The sequence below is a fragment of the Cupressus sempervirens genome, chromosome 10, assembly GCF_028749045.1.
Source record: "Cupressus sempervirens isolate cs-2001-9-10 chromosome 10, ASM2874904v1, whole genome shotgun sequence".
Taxonomy (NCBI): domain Eukaryota; kingdom Viridiplantae; phylum Streptophyta; class Pinopsida; order Cupressales; family Cupressaceae; genus Cupressus; species Cupressus sempervirens.
In genome coordinates, this window is record NC_143127.1 from 834,522,227 (window position 1) to 834,539,703 (window position 17,477).

Consider the following 17,477-nt stretch of genomic DNA (forward strand, 5'->3'; position numbering starts at 1 on the left):
CTAAAGACTTTGAAATCCATGGAGAGAAGGACCATGGACACCAATCTTCATCTTCTTGTTTGTAGTGCAAAGATTGATGTAGAAGAAGTGATGGATTAGATTGATGTACTTGCTAGTTTCTTTGATTGTGAGTAGATACCAGAGCATCAGAAGGTGAGGATAGAAAAATACAATTTGAAGGGATTTTCCTTAACCTTTTGGAATTTCACTCAAGTAGAGGGCGTGAAGATGCAAAAAAATTAGATAAATACATGGAAGAGAATGGTGATGTTGATAAAGGAAGCCTATGTACTAGAGGACTATGATATTCTACTTCATAAAAAGAGGCAGAGTCTAAGGCAAAAGGAGATGGATATCTCTAGTTACAATGAGGAATTTCACAAACTCACTATGAAGTTTGTTTCTATGGAACCATAGTGTGTCAAACTGGCTAGGTATATATAAAAGTTGAGGATTAATATCCAAGATGAACTAAGTATGTGTTATCCTAACACATTCCATGAATGCTTTCAATTTTCATTGAAAGTGGAGGTTTGAAGCTTAAGAGAAAGCAACACCAAGGAGGAAAATGAAGAAGCTAGAGATATTTTGAAAATTGAGGAAGAGGAACAAGTGGTGGTAGGGGATAAACTCCTAGAGACTATGGGGAGATGTTTCATGACAATTCCTTTAGGGAGAGAATTTCTAGAGGATCCCATAATGGAAGAAGAGGAGACTCAAGTGGGAGATTTGGAGGGAGATCATTGGGTTCTCCATGGTGTTATAGATGTAACCAACGAGGACACTTGGCATCAAAGTGTCCTATGAAGGAAAATAATTAGACTGATAGGAGAGAAAACCTAGTTTAAAAAGAAGACAATCAAGAAGAGGAAGACTAATGATCTTATGCAACACCTAAGAAGGGAGAGATCCTTATGATGGTAAGGACACTATTGAATGTTTCAAGCACTCATGAACCAACTCATAGGAAGAGTTTCTTTAGAACCACATGAAAGTATGGAGAAAAAGGCTACAAAATGCTAATTGATAGTGGTTCTAATGAGAACTTGGTATCTAAGGGGGTAGTAGAGAAGTTTAAATTGAGGAGGGTACCACATCCAATCCATTATAAGGTGTATTGGCTCATAGAGAAGCCAAAAAATATCATCAAGGAGCAAGATCCACCAGAATTCAAGATTGGAAGGTTCAAGGATAGAGTTCTCTATGATATTATACCAATGGATGCCTATAATTTTCTATTAGGGAGACCTTGGAAATATGATATGGAGGAATACCATAATGGAAAGTTAAACATATATACCATAAACCACAAAAGGGGAAATGTAACTCTCTTACCTTTACCAGATTCTATAGAAAAACAAAAAGATCCTAAGTTTTTGTTTTTAGATGGAAAGAAATTTATCAAAGTTGTGAAGTAGAAAAAGGCTCTACTCTATTCCCTAGTAATATTTCCTAAGGATGATAGACCTAAGAATTTTGTGAAGGAATTGAAGCCTTTGAGACATGTAGGTCCTAAGGAGGTTACAAACCTATTGGACAAGTATAAAGACAGTATCACCAAAGAGTTGTCAAGTGAGTTGCCCCCAATAAGGGACATAAGCAATAACATAGAACTAATCTCAAGAGCAATCTTGCCTAATAAGGCAGCATATAAACTAACTATAGATTAGCATTAGGAAATGGCACTTCAAATACAACAACTCCTAGATAAAGGATTGATTTCAAAGAACCTCGATCCTTATGCAGTACCTTCCCTTTTATCACTAATAAGGGAGGCACATGAAGATTGTGCACATATTCTAGAGCAATAAATAGAATCATTATTAGTTATAGGTTCCCTATGCCTAAGATAGGAGACCCATTGTACCAACTGGGGGAGCAAGGTATTATTCTAAGATAGACTTGAAAAGTTCCTATAACCAAATAAGGATTAGGGATGGTTATGGGTGGAGGATTGGATTTAAAACCAATGAGAGCTTGCATAAATTGAGGGTGATGCCTTTTGGCTTGTCAAATGCTCCAAGCACATTCATGAGACTCATGAATGAAGTTCTCAAGCCATTCCTTAGAAAATGTGTCATATTATAGCTTGATGACATCCTTATTTTTGAATAAGGAGGAACATTTAGAACATCTTAAATTGGTTTTTGAAAAATATTGCATGTAGAAAATCTTTTCATAAACTTGGACAAATGTATTTTTATGTAGGGAGAACTTGTTAATTTCAGATTTGTAATCTCATAAGGTAGCATAAAAGTAGATCTTGAGAAAGTGGAATCCATTTTGAGTTGGCCTTCTCACAGGACCATCACTAAAGTTAGAAGCTTTCATGGTTCATCAGGGGCTTCAGTAGGTTGTGCACTCATATCCTTGAGGTCATCAAGGGTGGGAAGAAATGTAAATTTTTATTGAAAAGGGATGTAGAAGAGGCCTTCCAAATGCTGAAGAACAAGGTAATGATGAAACCAATCTTAGTGTTCCCTAATTTTTAGAATCCTTTTACTATTGAATGTGATGCATCTAACCTAGATATAGGGGTTGTCCTGATAAAAGAAAGAATGCCAATAGCCCTTTTTATTGAGAAACTAAATTGTATGCCTTAGTTTAGACATTGAAGAAATTAAGGCACCAGCTGCTTTGAAAAAAAAAATTTGTTTTCACAAATAACCAAGCCTTAAGTTTCCTGAATAAAAAAGAGAAACTAAGATAGAAACAAATGAAATGGTTAGAATCAATTCAAGCCTACACCTTTTCAATAACACAAAAGAAGGGATTTTCCAATAAAGTGGTAGATGCACTAAGAAGGAGGAACCTAGTTGTGTAAGAAATCCAACTCCAAAGTGTAGGGATCATTTCTTTGAAGGCATGTATAAAGAGGATAATGATTTCAAAGACATTTATAAGGCATGTTCTAACTTTTGTAAAACATATCACACTAAATATGAGAAAATTTTGATTGAGAATGGGTTACTCTTCAAGGGGCATCAAATATGCATTCCACAATGTTCAATGAGGGAGAAAATCATTAGGGAGAACCATGTAGGAAGAATGGGAGAACATTTTAGCTTTGAAAGAGCTTGGAATAGGTGAGAAGGTTCTACTATTAGTCAAGACTTCAGACTTAAGTGAGGAAGATTATGGATACATGTACAATCTATTAGAGGGTAAAGAGTACATCCACTAATGCAAGACTATACCAACCTTTTCTTATTCCTAAAAGGCCTTGGGAGAGTTACAACATGGACTTTGTGATATTATTCCCTAGATCATAGAAAGGAAATGATAACATTTATGTTGTAATAGAAAAAATTAGTAAAATGGCCCAATTCATCCCTTGTAAAAGAACCAATGATGCATCAAAAATTTCAAGTTTATTCTTGAAGGAGATTTCTAGCATACATGGTTTTCCTCTCACCATACTATTAGATAGAGATGTGAAGATTATTGATCACTTTTGGAGGACCTTGGGGAAGAAATTGGGAACTAATTTGTGCTTTATCTCTTCTCAACATCCATAAATAGATGAGAAAACAAGGTATTCAACAAATCTTAGGGTTTCAACAAGCCACTGAATGGTCACCTAGGGTTTCAAATTTTAGATATTTTGGAAGGTTTTACCTGAAGCTATATCCTTTAATCCTAAGTCTTGTGTTTCTTTTTTCATGTTTTTCCTTTGACATATTTTAAGTTAAAACCATGCAAATCACACTTTGATTTGTACAATTAATGTAGATTAAGAGCTAACCAGAGTTCAAGTGCTAATGAGGCAATTGTACTATTTTCACTTAGTCATAATGGGTTTGGGTTTAACCTAAGTACAAGTTTTGATGGTGCAATTTTAACATTTGTGCATGGTTTCAAGGATAGAATAACTAACCTGGGTTTCAATGGTGATATTTTGATTTTCCTTGTATCATATAGTCACATTTGTTAAATGATAGACTATAGTTAGCACTGGGATTAGGTGATCTTCCTTGTTTCACAGGGTCATGATGATAGAAGGTTGACGTTGAGTTATGGCTACAATAGTGCAATGGTAGTTAAGATCTTAGTTTTTTTAGGTTGAAAGAGTCAGTGAGAAATCTCAAGGGGAAGTTGCATAGCGGTGATAATAGTTTTTTTGCTCAAATCATAGGCATTTGATGTTAATTGAAAGGAAAGATGGTGAAGCCACAATCATATGAGATGATCAAAGAAGGGATAGTTTGCAGGATGGAAAATATAATAACATAATTGGTCCATGTGGCAAGACCTAAGGGTTGACTCTAGCTGACTGATGACATGGCTAATTTGGTGTACTAATAAAAAACAAAGTAATTCTTTGATGACAAATCTTATCTTTTCAATCTCCTAAAACCACTTTCATTGTTTCCCATGTCTGATAAATGAAGAGAGACAATCCATCACTACCTATTGGTCCATATAATGAGGTAGAACAATAATGGCTTCCATTTCTATCTTCTCAATGACTTTGTTTGGTGAATAAATGATTTTATTCTATCTGGATGCGAACCATGATCAAACATTTAATAGATTTTTAGTGACTACTCTGCAACATCTTGAATATGGATGTTAAGTTTTTTCTTAGGGTACAAGCTATCTAAGTTATGCTTAAGCTATATAAACACATTTTGTAAACATTCAAAGTGTTGATTCTTCTCTATTTTCCTTGGCATCTTTTTGCATGGACATTTTAAATTCTCTTTACCTCTAAACTATTCATGATATTCTACCTTATCTATTTCAGTCATTGGTATACTATGCAATATCTATTTACCTCTTTTTAATGTATTTTGGTTCTCTATCATTTGCATAACTATATCTCTTTTTGGCCTATGAATGATATAAAGTGAATCTCTTCTCCCATGTGTCATTTGTCTAGTTGTCTAATCTAGATGTCATTAATAGATTAGAAAATTCTAAATCTCTATATCCTTTGATGTCATGATGTTTTAACTATGCACGTATGGATAGAGAGAGGATTGAATACTCTATTTTAGTGCATCACCTCTTTAGAATATAATAGGTAGTTTTCTTTATGTATTCCTTCTCCTTTTTCTTCTCTAAGTGTAGCCTGGGTGCATCCTGATAGAAAAGGAAGCATACCTTCTTTGGAGATTCAACCTCATTGTTCAAGTCCCACAACTTGGAGGTTGTTTCCATGTTTCACAAGGTTGCCTTTAGGTGAAAACTTCATGTAAGGGTGAAATTTTTTGTGTCAACTATAATCTACTTAGATTCTGGACAAAGTAGTATGGAGACAAGTGGGAATCAATCCTACCACAGGAAGAGTTGTCTCTTAATGACTCAGTCAATAGGAGTATAGGTAAAAGCTCTTTTGAAATAGTGTATAGGAAAAATCTAGGAGGTATCTTAAAACTTTGGAAACTACCTTCCTACATTCTTGTTAATGCTCATGGAGAGGAGTTTGTAGAAATCATGAAGGAGATCCATGACTCAGTAAGGCTGGCCCTTGAGAAGAGTGAAGAGAAGCATAAGTAGGAAAAAGACAAGCATATAAGAGATGTTCATTTGTACATTGGAGACTTCATCTAGGCATACTTGAAAAAGGAGAGGTTACCAAAGGGCATGCATGCCAAACTACTCATGAAGAAAGTTGCACCTTGTCAAATATTCAAGAAGAATCGAATGAATTTTTATGAGATAGACTTTCCCACACACTTTGGTATCTCTCCCATATTTAATATTTGTGATCTAACCCCGTATAAAGGTGATGTGAATGTAGGTTCATAAGTGTAGCTTGAAGAGATTGAGGAACATGTCACAAGGATAGTAGCTCAAGAACAAAGGAGACTTAAAAAGATCTTGGATACCAAGTCCATCAAATAACTAAGAAGAATGCATACAAAATGTTTTTGGTTCAAAGTATGGGATTTCCTAAAGAAGAATTTTTACGGATGGATGAAAAAGAGATCTAGAAACATGACCTAAACTTGCAAGAGCTTATCTTAAGAGGACTTGAGATCAATTTACACAAAGAGTATGGTGCAGAAGAACCTTCAATTCCATCCATTTAAAGCACATCTAGAAAATACAAGGCAAAGGGTTAGGTTATTAGCTGGATCTAGAATCTAATACTAAAAATAATATCTAAGTTGTAAGGCAAGGAGACATTAGGTATTTTATAAACCTAATTGTCCAGCTTAGTCATTTTATGGGTAATTTCTAGGTAGATATGGGATAAATTAGTTTAGAAGGTTGAATAATGGTTATTTTATGATCAAAACCTTCCTAAGTTCCTATGTAGATTCTAGGATTAATGTTTGGTAGAGTTTGAAGACATTAGACAACTTTTTCAAAAAGTTTTCAATATTGCATAATGCAACTTTTGTGAAAAAATGAAAGATTTTTAATCCCAACATTCACATTCACCTTTATTGGTTGGAACTATTTGGGAATATCATACATAAGGTTGATAAACCTTTCTCAACATAGAAGAGAGGTTGATAAATCATTCTACTTTCTTTGTAAAAGTGACCTAATTAGTCGTATTAGGCCTGGGAGAGATTTGGAAATAACTTCAGTTAGGGGACTGGTCAAGGGTCGTAACTTTCTAAGGGTTGTTGATTAGAGGATTGGAGTGTTCAAAGTTGTTTGAGAATTTTTATGGGGGAAGTTACAAGAAGGTTACTTTTGTAAACCTTAATTTTCTCCTTGTAGCCTTATTTAGATTTTTAGGTGTATCATTTGATTTTCCAAAGAAAGTATTGTGGAGCTTGTGTGCATAACATTTGGGAACTACATCTAATAAAGAATAAAGCCATATTTCATCCCTAAAACATTTGGCTTGATTTTTTCTCTTATTCTGCCTTAATGAGGTATTTTAGACTTTGAATTTGATCTAGTTTGGATAGAATGGGTATTGTTAAACATAATGTGGAGCCCTAGGTTTTATTGTTGGAGTATGGTTTTTCTAATCCTATTTAACATATTTTGATATAACCTATTGGACTATGCACCAAGTTGTATCAGAGAAGCTAAGTAGATATTTGGAGGAAGACAAGTTGCAACCATGTTAGATCATGGAGAAGAAAATGAAAATGAACTTCCTAAGAAAATGACAAATGATAAACTACTGAGGTTTGGAAAGGAGCACAATGCTAAGAGGAAGAAAATTAAGAGAGAGATCAAAAAATTAAAAGAACAAGTCAAGAGAGGATTTAGTGTTAACTTTGAGAATGAGAAGGAGGGGAGTGATGAGGAAAATCCTTGGTAGGAGGAAGAAGAAGAGAATTTTGTAGAACAAATGTTGTTACTAAAGACTTTTAAGTCCATGGAGAGAAAGACCATGGACAACAAACTTGATCTTCCTATTTAAAGTGGGAAGCTATATCTAGAAGATGTTTTGGATTGGATTGAAGCACTCACTAGTTTTTTTGACTATGAGGAGATACTAGAGCATCAAAAGGTGAAGATAGAAAAATCCAAATGAAAGGGATCTACCCTAACTTGGTGGAATTTCACTCAAGCAAAGAGGGTGAAGATGGACAAAAATTAGATAAGTCCATGCAAGAAGATGGTGACCTTGATAAAGGAAGGCTATGTACCTGAGGACTATGAGATTTTGCATAAAAAGAGGTAGAGTGTGAGGCAAAAGGAGATGGATATCTCTAGTTACACTAAGAAATTCCACAAAATCACTATGAAGTCCAAATTGGTGGATCTAGATAGTGTCAAACTTTCTAGGTATATGCAAGAGTTGAGGATGAATATCCAAGATGAAATAAGTCTATGTTCTCCTAACATAGGCTGAAAATTCTTTAAATTTTCTTTGAAGGTGAAAGAGAATCTTAAGAGGAAGCAAGACCAAGGAGGAAAATGAAGAATCCAAAGACATTTTGGCAATAAAGGAAGAGGATTAAGTGGTTGTAAAGGGAAAAACTTCTAGAGACTCTACAGAGACCATTCAAGACAATTTGTTTAGTGAGAGAAATATTAGGAGGAGACTGGAGGAGGAGATTTGGAGGGAGATCATTAGGATGTCCAAAGTGTTATAGATGTAACGAACCAGAGCACCTAACATCTAAGTGTCTTAAAATGATAAAAAATTAGACTCATAGGAGAGAAAACCTAGTCAGGGAATAGGAGAGTCAAGAAGAGGAAGGCCAAGGATCTGATGCCAAAGAAGATGTTATCATGAGGAGGATAATGTTAAATGCCCCAATCAATCATGAATCACCTTAGAGGAAGAACTTTTTTAGAACCACATGTAAGTGTAGAGACAAAATCTCCAACATGTTGATTGAAACTGGGTCTACTAACAACTTGATATCTAAGGAGGTAGTTAAGAAGTAGAAATTAAGTGGGGTGCCACATCCAAACCATTATAAGGTGTCTTGGCTCACAAAGAAGTAACTAACTATCATAGAGGAGAAAGTTTGCATGGAATTCTAGATTGGAAGGTACAAGGATAGAGTTATTTGTGATAGTGTATCAATGGATTCCTGTAACTTTCTATTAAGGAGACCTTGGCAATATGATGTGGACATACAACATGATGGAAAGATGAACACATATATAATTAACCATAAATGGGAAAATATAACTCTGTTACCTTTACCATATTCTACAAAAGAACAAAAAGATCCCAAGTTTTACTTTTTAAATGGAAATGAATTTCTAAAAGATGTGAAGTAGGAAAAGGATCCATGTCATGATGTAGTAATTTTTCTTAAGGATTAAAGACCTAAGAAGGTTGTGAAGGAATTGAAGCCCTTGAGACATGTAGGTCCTAAGGAGGTTGTATACCTATTGGACTTGTATAAACACATTTTTACCAAAAAATTAAAAAGTGAGTAGGCCCCAATCAAACACATAGGCCATAACATAGATGTGATCCTAGGAGCAGCATTTCCTAATAAGGTGGCATATAAACTATCTCCAGAGAAGAATCAAGAAATTACACAAAAAATAAAAGAACTCCTAGATAAAGGATTGATTTCAAAGACCCTTAGTCCTTGTACAATACCTTCTCTTTTGGTCCCTAATAAGGAAGGCATATAGAGATTGTGCACTAATTCTAGAGCAATAAATAGAATTACTATTAGGTACAGGTTCCCTATTCCTAGGATAGGAGGCCTATTGGACAAACTAGGGGGAGAAATGTACTATTCCAAGATAGATTTGAAAAGTGTCTATCACCAAATAAGGATTAGTTTTAGTGATGAGTGGAAAACTATAGTTAAAACCAATGAGGGCTTGTATGAATAAAGTGTGATGCCTTTTAGCTTGTCAAATTTTCCAAGCACATTTAAAACATCTTAACTTGGTGTTAAAATGATTGGATGAAGAAAAGATTTTCATAAATTTGGATAAGTGTTTTTTTTATGTAGGGAGAACTTGTTTGTTTGGGATTTATAATCTTATTAGGAAACATAAAAATGGATCTTAAGAAGGTGGAATTCATTCTGAGTTGGCCTTCTCTTAGGATGATGATTGTAGTCAGAAGTTTTCATGGGCTTGCTTCATTCTATAGAAGGTTCATTAGGGGCTTTAGTCAATTTTCTACTCCAATCCTTGAGACCATCAAGGATGGGAAAAAATGTAAATTTTTGTAGAACAAGATTGCAAAAGAGGCATTCTACATGCAAAAGAACAATGTAATAGAGCAACCTATCCTAATGTTCCTTGATTTTTAGACGATTTTTGCTATTGAATCTGATACTTCTAACCTAGCTATAGGTGTTGTATTAAATCAAGAAGCAGGAAAAATACCCTTTTTACTAATATTAAGTTTCTTGAGTAAACAAGAGAATCTAATCCAAAAACACATGAAATAGGTAGAATCAATTTGAGACTACACCTTTTCAATAAAAAACTAGATTAGAGTTTCCAAAAAAGTGGAAGATGTACTAAGCAAGAGGAACCTAGTTGTGCAAGAAATACAACTCCAAAGTGTATGGATCCATGCTTTAAAAGGCATGTATAAAGAGGATAATGATTTCAAAGAAATCTATAAGTTGTGTCCTCATGTCTTTGAAACATATTACACTAAATATGTTCACTACTTGATTCAAAATGGGCTATTGTTCAAGGGGAATCTGTTATAATATATAGTACACTAATATAACTAAGAGGGGGGGTGAATCAATTTCACAACTAATATAAAAAATAACAACCACAAATAATCTTAACAATATGAGTAATATAAACTAGAACCCCAACAAGATACTCATACACAATAACACTAGATATGTTAAATAGGGAAACCCTTGATCATAGGGAAAACCTTGGTATGGATGGTACCCACAAGATGACATTCTACTATAAATATTCTTTGTTAGAGAATAGACCTTGTTAGGAGTTTGTTATGACATTCAATACATATTAGTCCCTGTTAGGAGACTTTGAATCCCTATTAGGAGATTCCAACCCTATTAGGCATTATGCCGACACTGTTAGGAGATGTGGAAGATAACTGGACCCACTACCCAAAAAGCTTTGAGGTTAAGACCAATGAGCCCACTATCTAAATTATCTCTATATAATTCCTTATAGGATAATAGAATTGAACTATACTTCCTTCGTCTATCACTATCCTATCAACCAAACTTCTAGTCTTTCTAATCTTGTAACCAAATCATGAACTATGCATCCAATAATCCCTTGGATTACTTACATGCATTCAATCAACACTCTAATTATTTTCATACTTCACAAATAAAATGCACAATAGATACTTGATGCATTTCATGCATTTTACAATAAAGGAAAACATCATTCCTTTAGACCATATCTTCATAATAATTCATTGATTCAGCCTTGAGGCTTTCCTAATTAATTAAAATAAGATATATAATTAATTACAATTACAATAACACTTTCGAGGCTTAATCGATTACAAAAATTTACATCGGTGACTCCATGACTTGTGTACTCTCTGACATCATCACCTAAATTTCCTCTATCACTAGTTGATTGTGCATCACCTCATTATATCTTCGCTAAAATATATAATGAAAACATCATAAACTTCGAAACAAATTCTCTATTTCTACATTTCTTATAGTAAATCAAACATAACTATTGTATATATTTGATGAAGACTTCATCCTCTTAATTACTCATCAAGACATACTTAGGAACATGTCCTTGACTAGGCATCACTTATGTCTTACTCAATTACTATGCAATATAAGATCTCAGATTGTTATTCTTTCAATCACTATAGAATGCATACTATGTTGTCATCAATGACAAACATAGTCATGAATGCAACATGTTAATGTTCTGGAATGCTCAAGATACTCCCCCAAAGTAGTATCATTATAATTAATGATAACAACAATAAATATGCATTCCACAATGTTCAATGGGAGAGAACATCATTAGGGAGAAGCTTGTACACAACATGGGAGGACATTTTGGCTTGGACAAGGCCTTGGAACTGATGAGAAGGTTATACTATTGGCCAAGACTTTAGACTAAAGTGAGGAAGATTAGGGAGACATGTACAATCTATTAGAAGGCCACAAGTACATCCAATAATGTAGGACTATACCAACCTTTTCCTACTCCTACAAGGCCTTGGGAGAGTTATAACATGGACTATGTGATGGGATTACCTAGATCATAGAATGGAAATGATAGCACCGATATTGTAATGGACATATTAAGTAAAATGGCTCACTTCATCCCTTGTGAAAGAACCAATGATTCATTAGCAATTCCAAGTTTATTCTTCAAGGATATTGTTAAAATACATGGTTTTCCTCTAACCATACAGTCAAAAAGAAATGTGAAATTTATTGGTCAATTTTGGAAGACCTTGTGGAAGAAATTGGGAACTAATCAGAGTTTTGGCTCTAATTACCATCCAAAAATATATGGGCATAAGAGGTCATCATCACTAGTAAAATTTTGACAAATAAATGACTACATGACTGAAAAATTTGGTCACAAGACTAAAAATATTAGTCATAAGAATAAAAGCGATCAAATTCTATCTTTTTCTTAATATTTATAAGTCTAAGTGTCTAAATAAATGATTAATTTGGTCATCAGATAAAATCACAAGGTTAGACAAAGATAAGGGTCTAAATAAATGACTAAATAATTGATCATTGATAATTAGTCACCTATACAAACAACCAAATTATGAAAGATAGACTTTTAATCATATTAATACATTCTTTAACATTTTTATAACTTTTATTTCTTACCAATACGGTATGAAATACCTAAAAGAATAATTTAATTTAGTATAATATATTTTATATTTAACTTAGTATATGAATTTGTATATTTTCAAATCTTTATCTAAAATGTACCTTTTAAAAATTTAATAATTAAATTATTTTATAATACCATATTATATGAATTAAATTACAATATTTGATATAATATATATCTTTATTAAATAATATTATGAAATTTAATAAAATTACTATTTTGTGCACATAAATTATTTAAGAAAATGTTTCATAAGTTTTGTTTAATAGATGCAAATATAGACATTTGTTAAATAATATGGAAATTTTTGTTTGAGATCTATATAAAATTATAACTTATAACTTAATCTTTAAAATATATATTGAAAATATTGGATAGGAAGAATTTAATAGATTAAAAATCAAAGTTCTAATATAAAATATTTGGTAATGTTTTAATGAAAAAAGAAGAAGATTTTTTTCATAAACGGAATTACATTATTTCATTACTTAAAAATATGATTTATAAATAATATTCAATAGATTCTATAATGGTTGTTAATTTAATTTTTACACTTTAAAATTTAGCATTCAATAATTGTTGTTTTAAAGATTTTTTTTCTATTTATACTTCCCAAAAATGAATAAAATGTATACCTATTCCAAAAATAAATAATCACATGATTAGCTATACAAGTAAAGGGTCCTTGTTGTCTATGATTAGTCTCACTTTTTTTGTGGGTTATTTTTGACATCTTGCAAAAATTATGTCTATGTGACATCATATTTCATGATATAGGATGAAACCTTGGTTCCTAGAAGGGAACTTTCCAAATAAGTTGGTAGAAAAAAATGAGTGTGATTTGAAATAAGAAGGGTGAATTTAGGGTGTTCAACTATTGAATTTTGTCCCCTAGAGTAGAGTAGATTGGACATAATTAGACTGTCATATATGTATATTTGAAAAAATAAAATCATGTGAAAGACATTTAGCATATCTTAAATAATTTTTAATAAATCAAATCTGAAAATAATACTCTAAAATAATAAAAATATATTTCTTTATTTTTTTATCAAGAACTTGAATAGACTATTTTAAAATATCTATAAAAATATCTTACAAGCATAAATACAAATATATAAGAAATATTTTTAAAAAATGATAGTAACCCCTTAGACTATTTATGAAATCAATTTATTAATTTTCTAAAAGGAGAATAAAGAATGAGCATTCAAATAATCTTAAACTAAAATAATTGTAAACTTAAACAATCATTCACTATTTTAAAACATAAGCATACTATATATTATAAAAATATTAACAAATATTTTACATTCAATATTAAATAAAAATAAATAATAATATTGAAAGAAAAATATATGGAAAACTATTTTCCTCATGTGAACTATTGTACTTATATGAACTATTATGCTTATGCAAAAAAATGGGAACGAAGATCTTACCAAAAACTTTCAACTTTCAAACAAATGTCACACTATATGATTACGAAGTATGGTCAAATGATATATCAACCAACTTCTAATAAAATAGGTTTCATTTTTCCTTGCAATAACATATTTGTAGCCCTTGTTAGGGAAATCACCAATAAATTTTGCTAAAAACTGAAAGTAGCAATACTCATAGAAAATATCTCTCACTACACAAGTTTTTTTATTTTTCTACAAAAGGATCTAAGCAAGCATTTAGAAGACAGTGAGGCAACCGATGATGAGAGTTGAATCAGGGTTGGATCAAGCTTTCAAGCCCTATCTATATTTAGTCTTTCATAGAGATATGAATCCTTGAGTTGACTTTGCATCAAACACATCTACTACCTCTTGAAAAAAGAAGGAAGACTACATGTAAACTTGCTAAAGATAGATAAATTTGTTGAACCATACCAGATTGCGGGTTGCTGGATGTACCATGCCTATTATGTAAGTGATTGAATCACATTGGCATTCATGGATGTAGAGTTTTAGCTATGGTGGAGATTTTCAATTGGTAGGGAAATTGTGTTAAGAATTTCATGCATACACATTATATTACCTTGCATGCACAACTATGTGATATTTATCAATAGTAATAGAAAACTTCCTTAGTGTAGAACTAGTGTTCATTTGAGAATTATTTCACTTACATTCCTAACAAATCAAACTAGCCTATCTCATTCATTTAGAGAAAAAGTACAACTAAAAATATCATAACAAATTGAATGGCTTTTAAAAGAATAATTACAAATAGCAACATAAGTTATCGCTGAGTCACCACATTAGTAGTAATTTAGTATAGTTAGGATATTCTAATTATTTATATTTTAACAATACCAAATTTTCACAATCTATTTGATGTGAGCTAGTTTATTTTTGGATTTGATTGTGTGTGTTTTCTTATCATCAACATTTCAGATCACACTTTGTGATCTATCATCAAGATGAGAGAGTGCAAGAATGAAAAATGAAAAATATTTTAATTGATATTTCTATGTCAAAAAAATCAATTTAGAAACCCTCTTACTTATAACCAAGATCTAATGTATGTTGTTGATTCTATCACCTCTATGTTGCCAGTATTGTCCCAAATTGACAATGCCTATCACCAAAACAAACCCAGATACATATACTTTTCCGCCCTACTTCTTGAAAATCTAGACATTGCGAAGTAGGACCAATATAAGATGGATCAAGAGACACAAATTAAGCACAAAACTCCAAGGACTTTGAGAAAGGAATACATGGTCCCCAACCTAATAGGAATTCAAATTTCAATTATTTTACCTTAGATTGGCATTGATTTTGATTATCTTTTAAACCCGAGTAACCCTCTTCTTCTATTCTCCTATACTAGACTCAATTTCAAAGAACTTAAGATAGAGATCAAGGTTTGGAGTGGTAGAATGGCTCTGCAAGATAGATTACATAGATGAGCACTATGTTGTAGTAGAGGAGGTTGACTAGTCACAAGTGTCAAAAATAATTTGATTTCTTTTTAAAAATCTAGAAAATAGTTGATAGTGGGACTATTGAATTCTGATAGGGAAAAATTACATAAGTGATAGATGTTAGCCCTTAGTTCTGAATTCATCACCATTGCATTTAACTATGCAAGAACAAATGTGAAATAGAAAACTATATATCCAAAATGGATTGATGCAAATGAGCAATTTGTGGTGCCCAAGTGCCACTAATAGAATCTATCTAAATCTACTAAGAATACTGAGTTAGATGTAGTTGCTATTGAATTTCTTTTATGGGAAGATTTTTTCTAGAGATGTTGCTCTTCTGCATTTGTAGCTACAAATCCAGCTCTTTCTGCAAAAGGGATTGTGTTGTATGTGCTTCTCCTAATTGAATTTTGTCTTAATCCCAATTTTTTCATTTGTAAATATCTCATAATCTATGAAAATAATGCATGAATTTGTAAGCCCAATGCAATAACAATCTAAGTTACCAAATTCTCTCCTATTACCCTCAAAGTTTGGTCCCTATCAAATTATCTCCAATTTTTTTTTCAAAGCTATGAATTTTGAATAATTTTCTATCTATGGTAGAATGTAGGCTGAATTTGATCTATGAACTTTCTTTTTCAACTTCTTCAAATTACTTTTTTATAGAGGAAATCCAAATGACAATAGGTGACATCCAAATTGATCATAATAGAAAAATTTCTTTAAAAAGACATGATATATTTGAATCTGAGATTTAAATCTCAACTTTTGATCTAACTTGGTTAGAAATCCTTTAACCAATACAAAATGAAAAGTCAAATAACTACACTTGTTTTTTGACAATTCCTTTCATTCTCAAACTATCTCCTTGATATGGAAATATGTTCCATACATGTGACCAAGCAAGTGTATCATGTTGTATGTATGGCTAAATGATGCATGAAATATCCTATTGAGTTGAAACATAGATATGGTGGTGTGTTTTGTCATGTTTTTTTACTATTACCATAGTGATTTATGGACTTATTTGTTGTTGTATATATATACAAATACATATTTAAAAACATGTGTTTTTGTACAGATGAACCCAAAATGAATATGAACCAAACCCCCAAAATAATTGATGGAATTTTTAATTTGAATCTCAAACCTACATCTGTACCAAAATCCAAGCCGACAACGTAGATAATAATGAGAAGCAAGTTGAAACTCCCAATTGGATCCTATTCACTTGCAGTGCCTTTCAAATTATAAGTTAGCTCATATTTGGGTGACCCTAAGTGAGATTCATATTTCACAATACTGTAATAGTTGGAAGGTGAAGATGGATTTTTCCTTTCAATGGCCTATTCAACGAAAACAAATGATTTCAAGAACAAAACATTAAACTTCTGATCAAATTTCTTCATCTAGTCTTAAGGAATTGTGTGTCTCTTGATATCTCCTTTTGAAATATAGGATGTATTTAATATTTTTTAATTATCAAAAATTGATGACACATAGATAGAATATCCATCCAAGGATTGTGAACCACTTTATTGATTTGAGCATCCTGAAACTCTTGAGTAGGTGGACTGATATGTGGAAAGCTTATCTTAAATGTCTCGTTTATTTTCAATAGTGTCAATATTTTTTAACTTGGCCTTACCCACTCCTATTAGATGCTCCATCTATGCTGCTTGTCCATATATGTATACATCATGGCTTTTATGTGCTAGAAGTTTTCTTGAAAAATTGTTCTTATTCACTATATAGAGATCTAACAAAAATGGGTGTGAGTTTTTGAATATTGTTGAGTATGATAGTTTGGCTTCTTTATTTAAATTCTTAGCTCACTCTTTTCCATTTATTTTAGATGTTGAAAGCTATAGTTGGTGCTTTACTCTTATTGGAGGAAATAATGAATATGAGATTTAATAATATGCACACATATAAAATTTATAATTGGAAAAGTGTATGGTCAATAGTTGCATAAGACCAATTCTGATATTGGTTTTATTAACATGTTAGCAAAATTTTAGAGCTCCATCTCCTCCGATGTTGAATAAATAGATTTGACATTTTAATCTTTTCATACTGCATATGTAATTGTTTAATTGTGTGACTAATACTATGGAACTATTAGAGTAGTCTCTATTCTCTTGAATCTTCATGACTATGAAATAATTTTGATTTTTCTTGACTATTAAATTATTTTGTAAAGTACCTATATATTTTCTATTATTTCATGCAATTTCTAAAAAACATATTGTACTCTTTGAATTTTCCTTTGTAAGTAAATTATGAAAACTCTATTAATCCATTTTTTTAACTAGTCATATATTTTAATGTTTGAAATTATTAACTATCTATGCTAAAA